A 21151-nucleotide genomic window follows, 5' to 3' on the forward strand; every position below is an offset into this window, starting at 1 on the left:
TTGCTTTCAGTTTTGTATTTTCCAATACTTTATTGTTTATTCATCTTGTCTCGGTTTCATCGGAGGGTTTTTATCTATTTAGACTAATTTGTAATTTATTGCAAATTTTCTCATTATTTCTACTTTTATGTTAAGGAATTATGTTTTTAATGTTGGTGGGTTTTGATTAAGCCTTAGTGTTGGACAAGAGTCATCATACCATGATTTGAAGCCTTGTCGCTGAGTTATCCTAATCGTATTTAGACATAACTTTACAACAGATGTTACTATCAGAGAGGAGGAATAGATACCCTTCCAAAGCTTTCTGTGTAGTTTTTAGTATACGATTGTTTGTCCTGTTGTGTTTTTTTTTTTTTGTTTTTTTTTTTTTTTTGCCTAAGTGTTGATTGTCTTTCTACGATGTGTCGTTCTTTCTTATTTCTCCTTTTGGGTTTTTAAGATGTAAAAGACTAGATGATTTGTTTTCGTCTGATGAAACCTCAAGAATTAAATGTCTGTGGAAACAATAATCGACTTCATTTTATAACTTTTTTAGTTACCTATTACTAGCAGCTAAACATGTTGTCCTTACTGGTGGTTTCGCTTTAGCGAATTAAATCGTTTGTTTATGTTTCCTTATTTTGATGACCTTTGGTTTCACAATCGTACATTTTCCCGTAAAATTCTTATATTCATACGTCATCTTTTAATCACGTCGGGTAGCTCATTTATAAAATAAATATATTACGGATTAAAAATATGTCGAGTTTTGTGGTTGGATAACAACACAGAGATGTCAGTATATATTCAGAAAACTGCCGGTGTATATACGACGTTGTTATCCCTAATTGGAACCTCAAAACACCTGTTACCATGTGACGTAGTCAAAAGCTATACAGAACCCTTAAAAATGTCAGAGGCTCACAAAGGGAAAATATTGACATGAACGACGTGCATCTGTCAATAATAAATTTTTGATACAAAATCATACAATTTACACTTCAATTTCTGAAATTTTAAGTTTTAAAGTGTTATTATAAATTATTACATACACGATACAATTATTTTCACAGCAAATTACAAAAAACTTCACGTATGCGGAACATACCAGGTTGGGTTTTTCAATACGCATGTATACATAGCCAGAAATTAGTAGTACTTTTGCTAATTAATATTCATAATATGTAAATGAGAATTGTACCACGTGATAATAGTTTGAAGTGGACTGGCTTGATATCATTGAAATCTTTAAAACACGGGTATTATAAGTTGCCCGTCACAGAATCCTTGTTTATAATCACTCTGATATTTCCGTAAAGTTGTCAGGCGGTCAAAATCAAAACAATGAACGCGAATTTAGTAATTTTTCGTGTTTTCGTGAGTTTATTCTTCTTGAAATAGAGGCATTTTATCTTTACGTGGGAACCTAGAGTTCAACGACTACTCATACAAGGTTTGGACTTGCTTATTCTTTGGACATTCAAGTTTCAAGTTTCACCCCGGCAACCTGTATTTCTAATGACCATGTTAGTCAATTTTCAACACGAAGTTTGCAAATTTGACGTTTCAGCCATTTTAGCCTGTATTTTATACTGCAATGTTAAAAGCCTCTCGCTTTGATTTTTAAAATAGCTCAGGAACCTTAATTTTTGCAACGACAGTCATTATATTTCGTTTAAATGGTGTATATTGTTGTGTATATTTATTTTCTGCCCCGGCAACCTGTCTATCACTTAAATCAAAGTTAAAACAGACATTTTTTTCAAAATTCCCTATCATTTCAATATAATTTCCGTGACCCGTATCCGATTTCTTTAGTATAATATTCAAATAAGCAAAGTGGCGTTGATTTCTGGATATGATGTGTTGTCAAAAACAACGCCACACAAACGTACATACACAAAACATGAAATCTAAAAACTTTATTGAAAACATTTTCTTATAAAAAATTGTCAAGATAAAATGGTACATTTAAATGAATAACTCAAAATATTAAGAAACAATAAACATGTAATGAATATGTGTACATGCTGCATTAAAATTGTGAATGTTCAACACTGGAAAAAACAGACATATATGTGTAATTCAGGTCTCAGACAGGGTATATACTGTGACATTCCCGGATTAGGGCTTATATCCCCTTCGCCTTTGGTTCAGGGGATATAAACTCTAAGCTAGGAATGTCACGATATATACCCTGTTTGAGACCTGAATAACAGATAATATGAAGTGGGAGTATGATCGGAACTGCCCAAGCAATTCTATTTATATTGTACTCTAAGCGTTTGAAGAACGTCAAATTAGAATTGTTAATATACATAGATGTTCATGTATCACTACATAATATTAACCTAAACTTAATTATTTTCCTTGTTTTGAACTAAAGATAAATTGATAGTTAGTTGTTGTTGGAAAAATTGTCATCTTGTTTTATTTCAGAATCTGCCGTGCAAAAAAAAAACTAGTTATGAAGAAAAAAAGAAAAGATGAAGAAATAGACTTATTTTTGTTACAATATATTTTCAATGTTACATTTTATTATACTCTTTACAATTTTTTAAAATATATTCTGTTACCACAGATGAGAATTTATTATCAATCATGCCATTTTAAGAAAACTTGCATGTATAGAAATTGGTTTAAATTTAAGCTGACAGATGGTTAAGGTTGTTCTCATCTTAATGATATAATTTGTAAGTTCTCTTACAAAAATAAAAAAAAAAAAAACCACAATGTCAAAGTGCAAACTGTATAGCTGTAGATTCTTTATTGACTGAAACATCTGCATTCTGCGCTCAAATGAAATGCTCATATGGTTCATAAGAAATGATACCATGAAAGTTTTATTTCAAATGCATAATTCACATAATGTTTTGTTTATATATCCAAAATGATATTTCTCAAACATATGTTAGACCGCCTCGGTTAGTCTGAGAGTGCTTACCTTGAGTGCAGGAGGTTATTATAGGTTCAAACAGGGGCTGAGTCATTGCAAAGAAGCTAAAACTGGTATTGGCTGCTTTTCCGCTAGGCAAGTAGTATAAAGAAGTAAGAGCAAAGACTGAATCGACCGCTAGTCAGAATAATGTGTCCAGGAGGGTGACATGTTTTCCTGCGAACTGTTACTTTGTGTGTTAGCATGTTTAAAATCTGTCTCAGTGTGTCAGTCTAATACAAAGCAGGGTTAGTGCTCATTTCTCTTTATCATGATCTCATAACCTGAATATGCATCTGACCTGCCACTTGAAGTAAAGCAACCATCACCCAAACATATGTTTACCATACGGTTTCTGAACATGTGTTTACCATATGTTCTCAGACATAATGTAACCATGAACATGCGTTTGCTATGTGTTTTCAAACGCATGTTTCACATAAACGCATATAAACTATACATTCCCTAAACATACGTTAAACGTACAGTGCTCCAAACATGCGTTTCTGACATGTTTAAAAACATACAGTAAATTCATGGGAAACATGCGTTTACATGCGTTGCATTTTTTGCTGTTTACCAATCTAACAGCTCCAGATGTACATTTCGAACATCAACGTCTCTTCAGTTATGGTAAGGGCCAAGAAGTTTTAAGTCCAAAACCTTATACAAACGTTTAAAAGCTGATAAAAACAAGAATGGATCACAGTTAAAGTCAAACCTGTCAAAGAATTGGAGCCATTCATGGAGAGGTAGGATACATTCCTCAATCTGAAATAATTTCAAAATTTTATAACAGTTAATCAAAATAAAACAATATCTGTATTTCATACCAGAACCAAATTACTGGCGACTTGGCTTATGTTGCTTTCAGTACACCAGCAGTGGTATCGAACTATTGTTATTGATAACATTAACGGTACAAATTTAACTGCACCAGACGAACGTTTCATTTTGTCACAACATTTTAGCTCTCCATAGGTTCTAATATGAAATACTGTGAAATAAAGATGAACTAAACTTTTTGGAAAATCAATTATCCATGTTCGTATAAACGATTCACTTGGCAATTCTGTAGAATGTTAATAACTGTCTTGTAAAATCATGTTTCAAAGATTAATGCTTTTTTAACATTGAAACCAGTATTATTAAAAGAATTTCGATCAGTGTTAAGATAAAAAATAAAAATAGCTCAATGTTTAGCTTAAATCACAAAAGTTGTAAAAAATTTAATTCAATTGTTTTGATAACATTTGTTAACGGTCTTTCCCCTCCGAAACATGATTGATTGATTGGTTGGTTGGTTGGTTGGTTGGTTGATCGATTGATTGATTGACTAATTAAACACGTGGGATAGGGTCTCTTGAAACAATTAAGCGAAAAAGAAACAATTTTGGACCCTGTATTAAACACGTGGGACCGAATCATGCATGCATGCAATGATTGATTTTTTTATTGATTAATTGATTGACTGATCGATTGATTGATTGGTTGGTTGGTTGATTAAACACATGGGACCGAGCCTCTAGAAACAAGCGAAAAAGGACTTGATAGCATTGTTCCCATGTTTAAACACATGAGACCTAGCCTCTCGGAACAAGCGAAAAAGAAATTGAGAGCCTAGTTCCCATGTTTAAACACATGAGACCTAGCCTCTCGGAACAAGCGAAAAAGAAATTGAGAGCCTAGTTCCCATGTTTAAACACTTGGGACCTAGCCTCTAGGAACAAGCGAAAAAGAAATTGAGAGCCTAGTTCCCATGTTTAAACACTTGGGACCTAGCCTCCAGGAACAAGCGAAAAAGAAATTGAGAGCCTAGTTCCCATGTTTAAACACATTGGACCTTGCCTCTAGGAACATGCGAAATCGGGTCCGTGCAACATGTTCATTTATATTTAAATTCTGATATTTGTAGGAGCATGATTATTGATTAATTGATTGATTGATCGATTGATTGATTGGTTGGTTGGTTGATTAAACACATGGGACCGAGCCTCTAGAAACAAGCGAAAAAGGACTTGATAGCATTGTTCCCATGTTTAAACACATGAGACCTAGCCTCTCGGAACAAGCGAAAAAGAAATTGAGAGCCTAGTTCCCATGTTTAAACACTTGGGACCTAGCCTCTAGGAACAAGCGAAAAAGAAATTGAGAGCCTAGTTCCCATGTTTAAACACTTGGGACCTAGCCTCCAGGAACAAGCGAAAAAGAAATTGAGAGCCTAGTTCCCATGTTTTAACACATTGGACCTAGCCTCTAGGAACATGCGAAATCGGATCCGTGCAACATGTTCATTTATATTTAAATTCTGATATTTGTAGGAGCATGCAAGGATTTAGACACCACTATAAAAGATATCCTTGCATCTTCCTTTATAAATGTTCTTTTTTTATAAGGATTCCCGGAATTTGTGTTTTATTTACTTATTGTGTGTGCATTGTATTCAATTTTATATTTAAAGGAAATCGGACCTGACCTGCCTGCACGGATCTTTTGTTTTTAATCTACGTGCACATTTCTAATTCTTTTCGAAAAGGGGAAAACCCTATTTAATTTTAGGTAGCACGCGCTGAAGATGGTGTGATTGTTACGTCACCAAGCTGATATACACAAAAGAATTCTTTGCAGAGGAGGATGTCGGCAAGACCAGACCTGTGTATAAAGATTGTGCTAACGGATTTTATTTTCTTTCATTTACAGGTTAATGATATTTGATCGTTGGTCCTTGTGTGTTCGTGCAATACATACGTGCTAACGGGAATATAGTTTTTTGATTCATTTACAGGTAAACTGATGTCCAATCTCTGACCACGAATCTTCATGCATTGCATTGCATATACATGAATTGGAGCAGCTTTTTGCAGGCAGGGAAGGATTTCTATTTCAGAAAATGTAAGGGACTTAAAGCGATTTTCTTTTCATAGAAAAGGGATAACTAAAAAAGAAACAGTTGGAAAAAAAGGGGGGCGGAGTGTAGTGGTAGACTGATTGTTAACTGAGATAAGATACATTTACATAATAGCTGCATAGTTTGAAGTTTTAATTAGTAATTTGTTAATTTGACCATTCCAGGGGCATTGACCCTGCAATAAAATGACGCGTACCATGTTGACCAAACATTTTCAGTAATTGTGTTGTGCATATCTATAACTCTTTCTAGGAAGAAGCGATATGAACTTAATGTAAAAAATCAGAACATGACATTGACCATTGACCTTGACCTAATTTTCTTTTTTGGACCAAGGACCTAATATCAAAATACCGTAGGTCTCTATCACTTATGGTATATCCAGTTACAAATGCATATCACTTATGTCAAATGCATAAGGGGAAATAACTCTCATATGGAGTCTCCGTACAGCTTCGGTGCAAATGGTCATCCTAATCCTGAAGATATACCGAGCAATTTGGTAAAATGAAATTGTCGTAATCTTTTACGGTTGCAATGGAGTAGTGGACACAAGAAAAACAGTGTTTAGGGAGATAACTCTTACATGAAAAAGTGTTCGGTTAAACAGGGTCAGTTTCAAAATCGTATCAACTGTTCGATATCATATACCAAACATATAAGCGACATCTTGTAAAATAACAATACTGCGCAAGAACAAATTAAAATTAGGCGGAAGAAAAAAAAATAATCAGAACAAAAGCAATAGGTCTTTCCACGGAAAGGTGAAATAAAGGTTATGATAATTGCGTGTTGCTTATGTTTTAATCGTAAATATATTATAAAAAATTCTTCTTTCCTCCATGACAGTCGTTATCAGAGGGCATCATAACAACTGTCTTGGCAATACGTTTATTCAAAAACCTAAAATGCATTTCTAACAGATGCAGTGTTTACAGTGAAATATCTTAAAAAAACTTAGTAGAAGTATGTTAATGCTAAAGGTTTTAAAATTGATACCTCATTGCAATTAAAACTAAATGATAAGAATGACGTTCACAGCAGATTAAAGTGTATCTAATGTTGGAAATACAAGATTTCTGGCGGTAAAAGTTTTTGGTGTTTTTTCGAGAGTTTTCGAGGAGGTCAGTTATTTTGCAAAAGTTTTAATTCAATGGACAACACAATTGCATTCTTAATGCTTTAACAGGGTCTGTATATTGTAATTGAAAATTAGCTTTTAAACGAGCCATCATATATATCCAAATTTACGATATGGACAGAGGAATTGAAGAAGTGGCTACCATTATTGACTACCTTAAATTAATTGTGCATATAAACCTAGACGAAATTAGGATCTGTGGTACATAATTATAAGTCTGGTATATATTGATAAGATTTGATAACAATTAGATCGACACCACTGATGGAACGCAATTATTTCCTAGGGTAAAAATACCCGAGTATTCTGCACTCGTGTGCTTTTATGACCAGTTTTGAGTTTAAATGCTGTTCAAGTTTGTTCTTGATTTGACATATTATTTGATTTTAATCAAGCACCACATGATGAGTCTTATTTATACGAAACGTGTGTGTGGTGGCCTTAATCATAATTTTTGCATCTTTCAAGATTTTGTATAGAAATTATGATTGAATATAACACATGAGCAGTTTTGTCTACTTCATCATACATTGACAAACACTTTTAAGTCGACTTCGATATTTTTTTAAATGGTTTGGTCTTGTTGATATACATTATTTTGGACTATTGTATGCAACTATACATTTGCTTTAATTTCAAGCGCTTTTAAACAAAGTTGTCGGAAAAGTAGTTCGTCTAGAATATATCTGATTTGATACAACATTGAATGATTAATTTTCAAATTTGGAATCTTTAATAGAACGTTTATGTTTTGAAACTAATGTTTTTTTTTATAATATTTTATGCCCCATTCTTTACGTGATTGACCATAAAAACTCATATATTGAATAACAAATATATCTTAATTTTCATAGTCACAAAAATTGCTTCTTTTTTCTATAAATGACGTCTGACTAAAATATCCATTGTATTACCATTATAAATTTCTTGAACTATGAATCATAAATAACAAAAACATTTTTTTTTCTCATAAATTGTAATATCTTATGTATTATTATTTTCTCGAAAACAAATTGGAAGCACTTCAAATATTTGTTTATTTTTTTATCATGTTTTTCTTATTCGGGTCAAAATTTGGACAGATAATTCATCACGCCATCAAAATAGCGGAATACTTTCATATGAAAACTATGAATTGAGCATACGAACCTATCATACATTGTTGTCAATATAATGGAATTATATACGACTGTCATGCAAATGAGAGGTCTAGCAACAACGTAGCTATCGAACTAGGTTCTATCCACCATTTATACATCAGGAAATGCCTGTACAAAGTCATAAATATGACAGTTGTTTTCCATTCGTTTAACGTGTTTGATCTTTTGATTAGCCATTTGATAAGGTTCATTCCGTTTTGAATTTTCCTTGGCGTTCAGTATTTTTGTTATTTTTGCTTTATTCAATGCGCTGCAAGGCATGCTACCTCCAATATAATACAGCCCGGACATCATATGCAAGCTGTCATCCAAAATGACGGGTTAAGAAACTATGGCTGTATTATTTGTATGCAAAATTTTGAGAAATACAAAACATTAAGAAATTATCGCAAACAGTGTAAAAATAAGAATTTGAATAAGCAAACCGTAAACTGAATCTCATTTCCTCATTTTCCCACTAGTCGTAGAGTTGATTGAAATGCAGATTTGCATAATAAGAAACCAAATTATATAATAATGTTATACCTGCACAATATAAACACTGATATATTGTACTAACTTTGCATCTTTTGCTGAATCAAGGGAAGATTGTGTTGTAAATTATTAGTTACGCCATTTTTATCTGCAACTAAAAGCTGAAGAATTGTGTAATTCCGTATATTTTACGACAAATTTGTCATTAAGGTTGAAAAATTGTTTCGGTATGATGACGTTTCAGTTTGTATGCTGTGTTGTAAATACTGTATATCATTCTGCATTGCTAATATTGTTGACGAAAGGTTTTTGGTTTTTCTGGTCCAAGTATTGCATGTCATTTTCATAATTGAAAATTCTGCGCTGTTCTTTTGTTTTCTTTCCATTTGTTAAAAAGAGCAGCATTATTATCCTCAAAAAGTGGCAGGGTATAACTCTTAAATTTTCTTAAAGTAAAAATCAAAAAAACACCTATTAACATATATAGACGAAATAAGGGACAGTAGATCTAGTAGCCTAATTCATAATCGAAATGCAGTGTTCGCACTCAGGCAAACATTTATAAGGGGACGAAGTCCCCTATTACAGTAGAAAAATCAATAAAAAAAAAAAATAAAATAAAATCGGGGAAAATTTCCCGAAATTTTCATTGTACTAATGAACTCAAAATCGTTAACTTTTTTTTAACTTTTTTTTCAGACTTTTTTTATTTTCGCGCATCTGCGCAAAAATCTTTTCCGGTATCGTTTAGGCTCGGGATTTTAGTAAAATGTAAAACTTATAACAGTAAGCAAATCAATAAAACTACCAAAAATCAACATAAAAATCAATACACTAATAAAATCATAATCGTAAACGTTTTTCTAACTTCTAACAGTTGCATTTTCCCTGTTCCGGTTCTGCTGACGGAAGATGCCATGTAAGTCATACGATTTCCCGAAAATTTATATATATGAATACCAAAAAGAATATTGACAACCACACAATAAATTTGTATCCTTTTAATGTCCTTTTTAATTTAATTTTGTTTTTCGTTTGATATTTAAAGAAAAGACATAAAGATTCAAAAATGTATGAAGTCATTATAACAGTTGTCAATAGGTCATCGCCCTGATTGATGATCATTTTAACACTTGTCGGTCATGATACAGATCCGCTCCTTAACAACTCGAAACTCAAAACTGGTCGATGCTTCATAGCAAAACGCCTTCTTGTTAACATTAAAATAACAGCGTTTTCTGTCCTTTTTACCATTTAAATGTACATTTTTTTTAATTCAGATTTTGATGTGATAAAAAACGTTACCTGATGATAGCGTTTCTTTGTTTACATTGCAAATGACGTCACAACTTTCAAATTCCCTTACAATAGGACAAACATCGGAAACGTTTTCGTATTTCCGTTTCTTTTCCAACAGATTCTGAAGTTAAAATATTCTTTGAGTTCTCTGAGGGAAACTCACCGCTGATCAATCAGGCATGTGTTTGCATTTGTACAAAGATCCGTAATAAGCAGTTCGTAATCATCAAAAGTCTGATGGATAACTGGATACAATAAGACGAAGTCGTCTTTGTATGTTCTGTTATCCGAACATACAGGCTTTTTTTAAAACCAGTGATCTCACATTTTTTTATATAATCTTCAGGAAAATTAACTTAAAATTGTTCTTATTATTTCATTTAATGTGTTTTCGAAAAGGAATCAAGAATAATGGACAAGATGCGCAGAATAAATGGCAAAAATGTTAAGGTGATCTTGTTTTATTTTCCTTAATCGAGTCTATGTACATGTGCAAATTAATGGGGATAATTTTTTAAACGCAGCTAATTAACAAAAAAAAAAAAAAAAAAAAAACGTTTTATAATTTTAAATCGTACCTTTTAATAAAAGATTTTAAAAATTGAACTCAATCACAGAACAACTTTTCTTTTTCATATATTTTAATAATTTTATTAGTTACAAACTTACTGCCAAAAGAAGTGACATTTAAACGAAAAATTGAAAATAACTATTGATATGGATTTATTTTATCTTGAATTATAAAATCATTCTACATGGAATGTGTCATTTACATTTACATATCTTCATAATGTACCTACAGGTCTTGAGCAGAATCGACACAACTTTTGTTTTCTCCATGCATGGCTTAGCATCACAAGAGTAAAAAAAATTAAAAAAATGAAAGAGTGAGAAGTCAAAAGAGAAATCAACTTCACATCACCAGATCTATTAGTAAAAAGTGTTGTTGTACCGCGATGTAGTGAACATGGTGAAGAAACACAGAAATCACGTCTAGCAACGTTTCCCTTGCCACATAAATTTAAACGAATGGTTTTATGTTATCACCTGCTACATTCACTGCAGCCACTTGCAAACCCATTTCTCAATGAGGATGCATCCGAAGGATATATGATGTATAATGAATTATACAACCTTCGATCAGAGCTTAACGTCTGAAGCAAGAAAATAAGATACTTTCATGACCACTGTTAGGGTTTTTCTGCTCTATGTATATATAATCTAAATTTGGATGTAACACGTCTTCTGATTGGCTGAAAGTGTTTTGTCTATCAGCTCAAAGACATAATTTTGTCATGTGACCATGACGTCAACAACGTTTTTATCATGATTTACGCCATTTTAGAATTAAATTATAAGGAATGACTGTATTCAGTGTGCACCGCATTTTTTATGTTATTTCTTCAAAGACAGAACAAATATTACAGTCATTCTTTAAATAGAAGTAGGAAAACGTATGCCAATTTCTATACTGTTTTAGAGTGGGACGTTTCTCGGATGTTTATAAAAATAAAGAGATGTGGTATGATTGCCAATGAGACAATTATCCATCAAGTTCAAATGAAGTGGATGTAAACAAAAATAGGCCTTAACCAAACAATGAGAAACAACCATACAGTATAGTCGGCTATAAAAGGCCCTGACATGTTTGTTTGGGATTGTTTTTTTTTTGCATTACGTCGTCAGGTAATTTAACTTTTTTTCTGTACGTTTTTAAAAGATATTAACTGCTATCAGCTATTCGTGACATTGTATAGACTTTTTGTTGACTTTCGAGTACTTGACAGAAATCAACAAAGTGGAATTTCTACTTGAATTCCTTATGACATTTTCTGGTGTTAAACAATCTGAATTAGTACATGATAACTTGATTTTCTCATCCGCTTGCCTGGTATCTAACCTACTAAATGTACCTGCTTGTCAAGTGTTTTCAAGGTAAAAAAAAATATACTTTAATTTTACTGTATACTATGTATCGATACGTTAAGCTCTTTTTAACTGACTTTAATAGTTTTTCTTTTCCAGCTAACATGTTTAACCCCGCCACGTTCCGTATGTGCATGTCCCAACTCAGGAGCCCGTTATTCAGTGGTTGTTTGTTGTTGTACATAATGTTTGGTTTTTGTTTATTGTTTTGTACATACATCAGGCTGTTAGTTTTTCGAGTTTGAATTGTTTTACATTTGTCATTTCTGGGCACTTTAAAGCTAACTATGCGGTATTGGATTTGCTCATTGTTGACGGCGTATGGTGACCTATAGCTGTTAACTTTTATGTCATTACGTCGTTTGGTCTCTGCTAGAGATTTGTCTCATTGGCATACACATCTTCTTATTTGTATATTCTAATCGTTAAAGACTATGCAAAAGAGATTGGCTGCCGGACTATATAAAAAGCACAGAACTGTTCAAGTTTTAATTAGCTGCAGCCTTCAAGCTTCAATAATGTTATTGTCTTTTGTATTGGTGGTGGAGTGTCTGACATGTCCTGTACCCAGATTCAATGGTACCCCATATCACCTTCCACATGTTCCATGTAACCTGAGAATACTATATCAGTGGTTATAGGAATCTCAGATGTAACCATTCAGTTTGAGAATTTACCCTACAGGTTGACTTTGCAAGTGTTTGTGCACATAGCATAACTCATAATTGTTGTACACAAGGGAACTCACTGATGCACGGTAATCTGCAGATGAGCTAGATACATGTCATAAAACAGGTATCATTCTTTTGTCATTGTGTTACATGCAGTTCTTTTCCAGTAGGTTGCAGGTACGTGGTTTAGTCAGTAATTCTGACGTAACAAGACCTATCCATGTAACCCTTTCAGTTTTTTTTTTTGTTTACAATATCTGTATTAAAAGTCAATCTATCGATCCAAATATGATACCTCTATAATTGAAAATGTATTATATCTTTTTATAGGTTCACTGTAAATGCATCATATACTTTGTAATTTTGTAAATGGCTAGCTTTTACCGAGACTTCCATGGAATTTGAAAGGTAATAACAAATGTATGATGACATGTACTTCTGCATAAATAAAGGGCATATATTTTGATTTTAACATTTTAATAGAATTTCAATTCAACCAAAATCATCAGATTATCTAAATTATCGATTGATATCAATTTACGTATGCATTATACAAATTATTAATAAAGTGAAAATAGTTTAATAGACGTTTTATATAATTATTATTGTTTATGTCTTTTTTCACACCATGCAATGTGTATTGCCAGATTCGATAATTATAAGTTAACCTCGGTTAAAGAGTGATCAGCGTATCTAGTAATTAAAAGCCTCACCTACAGTGATCCCCGGGTGCTTAATCCTTGCTAAGACGTATAATACTTCTAATAATATGTAATATATGCTTCTGTTTTTAATGTATAAATCATGTTGTTTTCTTATTAAATTGATTTACTTTCACACCAGAAATTATGCTGGGAATTGCAAAAAATGTTTCTATATATAATTTATAAATCTGCTGTTAACGGGATATCTATCGTACAGTATTCTACAGGTTTTCTGACTTCGTCCCCTTTCACAGGTAACACCTGCCTCATATTATCATTAATCCACAACACGCAGGTTGTATTTGAACGTTTGCGATATACTGTACATTTTCAATAGTCTTTTTTTATATTACCGACTTTTGACTCCGGAGTTTATATTTTTTCGACAGGTTACCTTCTCTTTGGTAGGACATCCTGGTACTCAGTCAAGCAAGAGCAACGAAAAAAAGTAAAATCAAGCTTTCAATCGGTACAATTATTTGGGGAAAGTAACTGTTTGATGTTTTCATTTTACGAAAAAATAATCGGAAAACAGTAAACTTCCTCCCAAATTGCACAGATTATAATTATGTTTGATTTTACTTTTTTTGGTTGTTCTTACTTGACCGAGTTACAGGATGTCCAACCACAGATTATGTAACATGTCGAAAAATTATATAATCCGAAGTCAAAAGTCGGTAAAATGAAAAAAAGTCTATTCAATCATTGATAAGAGGTTTGAAATAGTAAACATAAATGTGACATTATCTTTAACATGCAATTCTTCAAAGTTGTTGACAAATTAAACGTTTGTTTGACTTGTCTGTAAAAGAATTATTAAAACATTTAACGAAATTATCTCTCATTCTGTATATTTACACTTTTGCAAAAAACATATATAATCTCGTTGTTATGGAAATTTGTTACAAATACTTTGACTTATTTCAATTAAAATATGTTTCCCTTCATATTATTGTGTACATGAATTCCTCAACTTTACTATTTCAATCAACATTTGTTACAAAAAACAAATGCAAAAAAAAAAAACTCCAACTTACCCATTGCCAACACTGATATGTTTCAAAAAAATCAAAGTAATGGCTTTTAATCAAAGTTATTCTGACAGCGTTTTCGTAGTTAAAATACTTTGTGCAAAACTAGTTTCATTCTAACACATATTATGATGCCTTTTCAAAAGAGGGACCCAACTAATCGGTATTGTTTGGGTTATATTATATATTAAGGTAGATGGGATGTCTAAATTATATTCCATAGAATTTTTTAATAATTTGCCAACATGTAGTTTATATCATGCTTTTTAAAAATAAATAATAAAAAGAATGGGTCACGGGGCTTATTTTCACGCTACAGGTTGTGCAAAATTGACAGATTTTGTATAGATTATGCATGGAAAACCCAATTTTCTGCCATAAAACGAAAACTACACCATAGAATTTTGAGATAAAATATGAGAAGATAGCTCTAATAGTATGCTTTCAGATAAGAAAAAGAAAAAATGGGGTCACGGGACCCGTTTTCTTGCTACATAATAAAATAGGTAAATTCCTAACACATTCTATTGTTAAAGTAACTTTATCTGAATTATCTACCCTTACATTTGAGTTGCCTCCCCTTATGTGGCAAAGTTGGAAAAAATAGAATCAAACAAAAGTATTCTGTTTTTCTGTAAAATACAACCATAAATATGATAAAATATGTCATTTTCTCTATTGAAATGAAAATTCTTACACATGAATTACCTACTACTCTCACAAATTGCACCTTTTATTAAAGATCTAGACCGATTGTTTTCTTGTATTTCAAAATCCAAGAGGGAGGAAGACACCCTATCTACCTTAATATGTGTTGTAATTTTGAGAATTTCGTGTTGATGACAGATCTTTGATGGTTTCTGTTGAACATGGTGAATGTATTCACAACTTTTAATGATGAGGAAAGATAAAAAAAACCTTACAAATATATACCCATCTGTCTTAAGCTAAAGTTGAATTCTATTTGTGGTCACTAGATACAATAAAACCGACATTGTACTATCAAAAACAAAGAAAAGCAACATTTTAAAAAATACAATTTACTTCAAATTTTCAGAGCAACACACATCAGAGTACTCTTATTTTCCAAACTTTGTGGTTCATTAAAATGTAAAAGTATATGACATCAAAGTCTATAGCGTTCAGATAACGTCACTTTACAGTCAATATTTGCTGTGTCCAACATAGGCTGTAACGGATAACAGACCTGTCAACGCATTAAACTTGATCAAACGACATATACGGTCTTGTTGAATTATCCCGGATTCTTCCTAAATTGCCTGCTGCAGTTCTTGCAGAATGTGCGGCGCTGCATAACAACTGTAGACGTTTTTAATCAAATTAGCCCAAAAGTTTCAAAACTGGTGGTTTGGACTGTGTGCTACCGAGCGTTGTGGTGTTGGAAAACTTTCCGCTTGAGATTTATTACAGGCAGCATGTGTGATGTCAAAACATCGTATCTGTATCCAGCATCTTAGTGGTTGCCGGAGATGTGCAAGAGTTGAGTGTTGCATGTGTAGGATACTAAAGTATAACACTCAACATCATCACACTTCCTCCGTCAAACTTGTCGACCTCAATGATTTCGTTCTTTGCTAACCTGCCATTTCTGCGCCAGTATACACGTGTACAGCCATTTTCTTCTCTGCAGTTTTAATGTTGATTCGCGGAGCCAGACTAGTCTCCGGTTTGGAAAGTCCAAGCTCAATATACTGTTCCACAATCATACACTCAGTCTCAATACTGCGCCATAGTTATGACGTCTGGTGCATACGCCATTTTTACGAAGACGATCTCGGACTGTCTTTGACCTTAGGCACTTTATCTGGAGAATTTAGCTGAAAGAATTATAAGCATTCAGATACATAGATATCATCATGATCTGTAATATAAGTATTAATATTAAATTTTTCTATTACCGTCATAAGCTAAAATGTTAATTTCACTTTTATGCATATATGGAAATTAAATTCTTGATCGTACTCATCTTTTTTTTACTCTGGTATGAATAACATGAATAAGCAGGAAATTTTAATGTTGGCTTTTTTGCTTTCTCCGCTTACCATATGTATCTGTGTTAACATTATGGCATCTAACATTTTGTATTTTTTTCGTATTGTATTATTTTGTAAACTTTTAATTTCCTTGTTTGGTCATAACTATGTACAATGATGATTCAAATTATTGTTTCCGATTGCTGTTGTCATCAATGGTTGCCATTGACATGCTCATTTTACATGCTTTAATTGTGATAATTCCTATACTTTATGGTAAGTGATTTTCACCTTTTCATTTGGTATCTAATTTCAATATAAATGCATATTTATATATACAACTTTTTTTCGTATAATTATATATTGAAAAAAATTTAGTCATACATGTATATGAATTTCTGCTTTTAAAACTCGTATGCATTCAAATTGACGACAGAAAATGTCTCACGAACACCGGTAATCTAGTCCATATTAGTCAGTGTTTCAATGTTCGCAGAAATTACATATAGTTGTAACATCTTTAATCTTTATTTAAAAGTAAAATAACACAAATACCGAACTCTACGGAAAATTCAAATCGGAAAGTACCTTTACAAATTGCTTAATGTTTCATTTTATTTTAAAATCTATTTAATAGACATTTTAGTCGACATCCTACGAGAATGTGTTATATTTTGATTTGACAGAAATCGGTTAGACATATTCTTGTTTATTTATAATCTATATCCGCAAATGTGTACTTAAAGTATGAACATTTTGTCGTTGAAACATATTGTAGCATTATGTGAACTTTCGACTTCCTTGTTTAATATAACCAACAACTATGATGAATCAACTTTTAATTTCCGATTTATGTTATAGTTCATAGTTTTTTTATGACATGCCCATTGTACATGTGATCATTCTAATATCTTCTTGTAAATCGCTTTTCCCACATTCGTTTTTTTAATATTTTCAATACATTTTAGGGTCATACATGCTGTTCTGGCGATATTGCCTTATATGTTTTAGTCAGTGTTTTGATGTTGACATGATCTTCAAGAAGTAAATACATTTTCTTCAAATATTACAGGTTTTTCATTATCAACACAATTGTAATTATGCAAACAATATGAACACCTCAACCTTATACTTAACACTAACCGGTTGGACTGCTGTGTTAGTTAGGTCAATTTTTATGATTTTAGAAAACAAAATATTTGTTTGTGTGTGGGAGAGGTTATTTCTTGTGTGACGTAGTGGAAGTTACATAGAAACTAAGGTTACAACTTCCTCAGGCGAAGTTGACCTTAAATAGATTTGACTATTTTTAGATACTTTTTGGTCGTATAGCTCCTCATATGTTTCGATCTTTATAATTCCTCGGCTTTCAAATATTCGGCTTGGAGTGTTCTTGATGAAAGTAAATTCAGAAAAACGCTTCGGACGAATGCAATTAATTTTTTCGTTTTTTATTCATGGTACTTCGGTGTCATGCAAATAAAACTTTAACTACAAAGCTTTTCTTATATGCATCTATATTGCAACACTATAATCACTACAATGCATTTTATAAATCTATAGTAAAATCATCGCAAGAATTATTCCGTACGGATTCGGATGGCATAACGTGGGATCGTGCTCAAGATGCATGCAAACCTCATGGTTTAGAAAACCGAGAAGAAAAACTCAGGGACAGTGGCATTTCTAATGAATACGAGTTTTGGATAGGAAAGGCTATTTACATAGTACCTACACGATGGATTGAGATAATTGGTAACTACAATTTGTATGATGAAGGAAAAGAAAATATTTGGGCAATGATAGAAAAAAAAAATAACACGAAAAATCTTTAAACAATTGTTTATAAACGGGCAAAACATATTGATTTCTCGTTCGTATGTATTCAATTTTAATGAGTTAAAAACCCAATCATCTAACTGCAAAACATATACAAACCTGACACTTAAATGGCTATCTCACCAAAAGTAACCCTAAAAAAACAAATGTTCTTACACTTATACACTATGTAAAGGTATTACCTTCACATTGCAATTGTTTACGTTTAGCCATATAATTAGTTTTAAGTATATCGTGTAGGAAAAGTCAGCTAAACATGTCATGAAAAAACCTGTATAGCATAAATAAAAGAACCCATATTTTCCAAATGGAATATAAATACAAAAGATTTTGGGATAGCAATAAAAGATCACAAACATAAAAAATACCTAAGTACACATACACACAAAATAAATTAAAACCACTAGTACGCATACACACAAAATATATTAAAAACAAAAGATATATAAATGTCGTCCTACATAGTCTGTACCATGTGTCAATCTGAAAAAAAAACACAATTCTAGATATTCTTTTACAACCATAACTCTAAGGTATACATACAATATAAATACGAAACAATACAACAAAAAGGCAAACGACAACCGACAGAAAAAACTAATAACTGAACAACACGAACCTTTAATAAAAGAGGGACATCATTGAACGTTCCTGAATGACCACAGAATTGAAAGGAAAATATCCGGTAACGAATCGTGAGGTGGTCAAACAATGAATTTCTTCGTATGTACATCCCTCTAATTAATGAAAATAAATGGAATACCAAAAGTGAATGGATCTTCAATTAAATGTCCATCAAATAATTTTACAAACTTTTCTTTAAGGGTGCTTTTCTCTTCCGAAAAATCATATGCACTCTTTTCATTCGGAGGCATCAATTGGATATCGTAAACACAAATGTGACTCTGAGAACATGGGAAGCTACTTTGGTTACAGACCTAGGGTTCTGAACGTAAGTACTTAGAAATTTATTTCTTGGCATTAAATCAAATGTCATTTCCTACTTTGTAAATAACAGTTATTTTATTTCCAAAATACTTTTCAACGATATTAGTATTAACACTTCCAACAATTATTCTTCTATATATATAAACATCACGCAAGAGCTTATATCAAAGGCTGAACAATCACACTGAATACACTTTACTGATTTTGTTTTCCAGACCCAAACACAGAACTGTGCTTGCCTTCATAATACAATCAACCAAACAGAGCAACTTGATATAAAAAATTGCCTCAATTCAACAAATTCCTCCTTGTTTAGAGGTAAGAGGCTCTGATTGTACTAATATTTATGTATTGCTATTTATTTACAAATTAAATCTGTGCAACGTACAACCATGCGTGTTTATAGATAACACCATTGTCCTCTGTCTATTGGTGAATTGTTTTTATTCATACAAGCATATCAGAACTCCTTTTTGTTTAATATTACGATGCTATTTAATCATATTTTTTTTGTGCTTTTAAAATCAGATATTGACACTTTTCTCGTGTTGTCGTTTAACTTTTGTTTTGTGGCAGGTGCAAAATCGAGACATCAAACTAACAGCTTTACTACAATCCGCAGTAAGGTAGAACATATCTGTCGTTCTCAGACTTAGCTATAACCTGTATTTAACATTTGTTACTGTTATAGGTGTAATACCACCAAATCATAGTACGTCACATCCGGTTGCATACGAAAATAGGTCGAAAAAAATAACCCTTGAATTTGACAGTTGTAGGTAATTGATCCTACATTTCATTGCAGTAAAACATTTCTGAGTCATAAACATATATCTTGGGTATTTCAAAGCACCATTATTTCTTTATTTGGGGTTTCTATAGAATATTTTGGAAACTTGAGGTTACATGGTTACTAAAGCTTGTACACAGGTTAAAAAAGGGGGAAAATTTGATTGGTTAACTTCCAGTGATGGTCATTTTCTTATATGCAATGAAATGTTATGTGAAATTTTTTTCTATAGTACTGGACAGGATAAATCTTTACTCATGCCAAGTATTTCTTTATTTGAAACAAAGATAAATTCTGCACAATTTTTTGAAAAGTGCAAATTTAACATAGACTAATAGGGGGAAATCAATGGTGGTATTACACCTAATATGGGAAGCTGTACATGCACCTTTGACCTTGTGAGTACTCTCATGTGTTAAAATTTCTTGCTATTTAAGTGAAATATTACAAATAATGAAATATTCTGAGTGGATTGAGTCTCCAAAGTACATTTTATGAGAAAATTTCCTTGAAATAGGACTCTACCATGAATATTAGTTGACAGAACAAGCCATACTTAAAGTTTTGGGGAGCTTTTTCTCCTTATTTCTTATATTCTGCTATACTAGAACATTTTTCTTAAGAAATACTTTAATAAATATATAGTTTTAAGTAAATGAAATTATTTTTAAAGCAGTAACAACAAATTATTCACCAAAAGAGAAGTTTTTTATGTCCCTCTCTGGAACGCGGCGTAAATTTAAGTTTTACGTAAGGACTTATTGAAACCTCCTTGGAGACAGTAAACTTATATACGGATAGTTCATTCTGTTTGAATACTTCAATTAATCATTTATAATAACATTTCCATCATAAATGAGTGAAAGTTACCCCAAAATTTTTATTTATTGGCCTAAAAAGTAGAAATTTTGTGGAAATGAGAGGTATAAATGGACCAAAAGAGACCTTATAAGGAAGACAAAGAGGTCCATTAGTAGTATTTATCATCCTAAAGTCATCTTTTGTATCATATTCAACTGTTTGTAGGCAGATGAGATAAATATTTGATCATTTATTGGTCCACACTATATTCTATTATGATGCGGCTTGGTTTGGAATTTTTCGAAGAAATTTTGCTCAAATCGCTGTAGATGTCGTCTTACATTATACTAGATTTTTCTCAAACTATTGAACTGATTATGACAAAACTTGACAGGAATGCTTGAAATAACCAGTATTACAAAGGAAAAAAGTCACATTCAGTTTATTTAACAAAAAAGTCTTCTTTAGGTGTAATACCACCAAATCATAGTACGTCACATCCGGTTGCATACGAAAATAGGTCGAAAAAAAATAACCCTTGAATTTGACAG

This window comes from Mytilus californianus, unplaced genomic scaffold, assembly GCF_021869535.1.
Source record: "Mytilus californianus isolate M0D057914Y unplaced genomic scaffold, xbMytCali1.0.p SCAF_13, whole genome shotgun sequence".
NCBI lineage: Eukaryota > Metazoa > Mollusca > Bivalvia > Mytilida > Mytilidae > Mytilus > Mytilus californianus.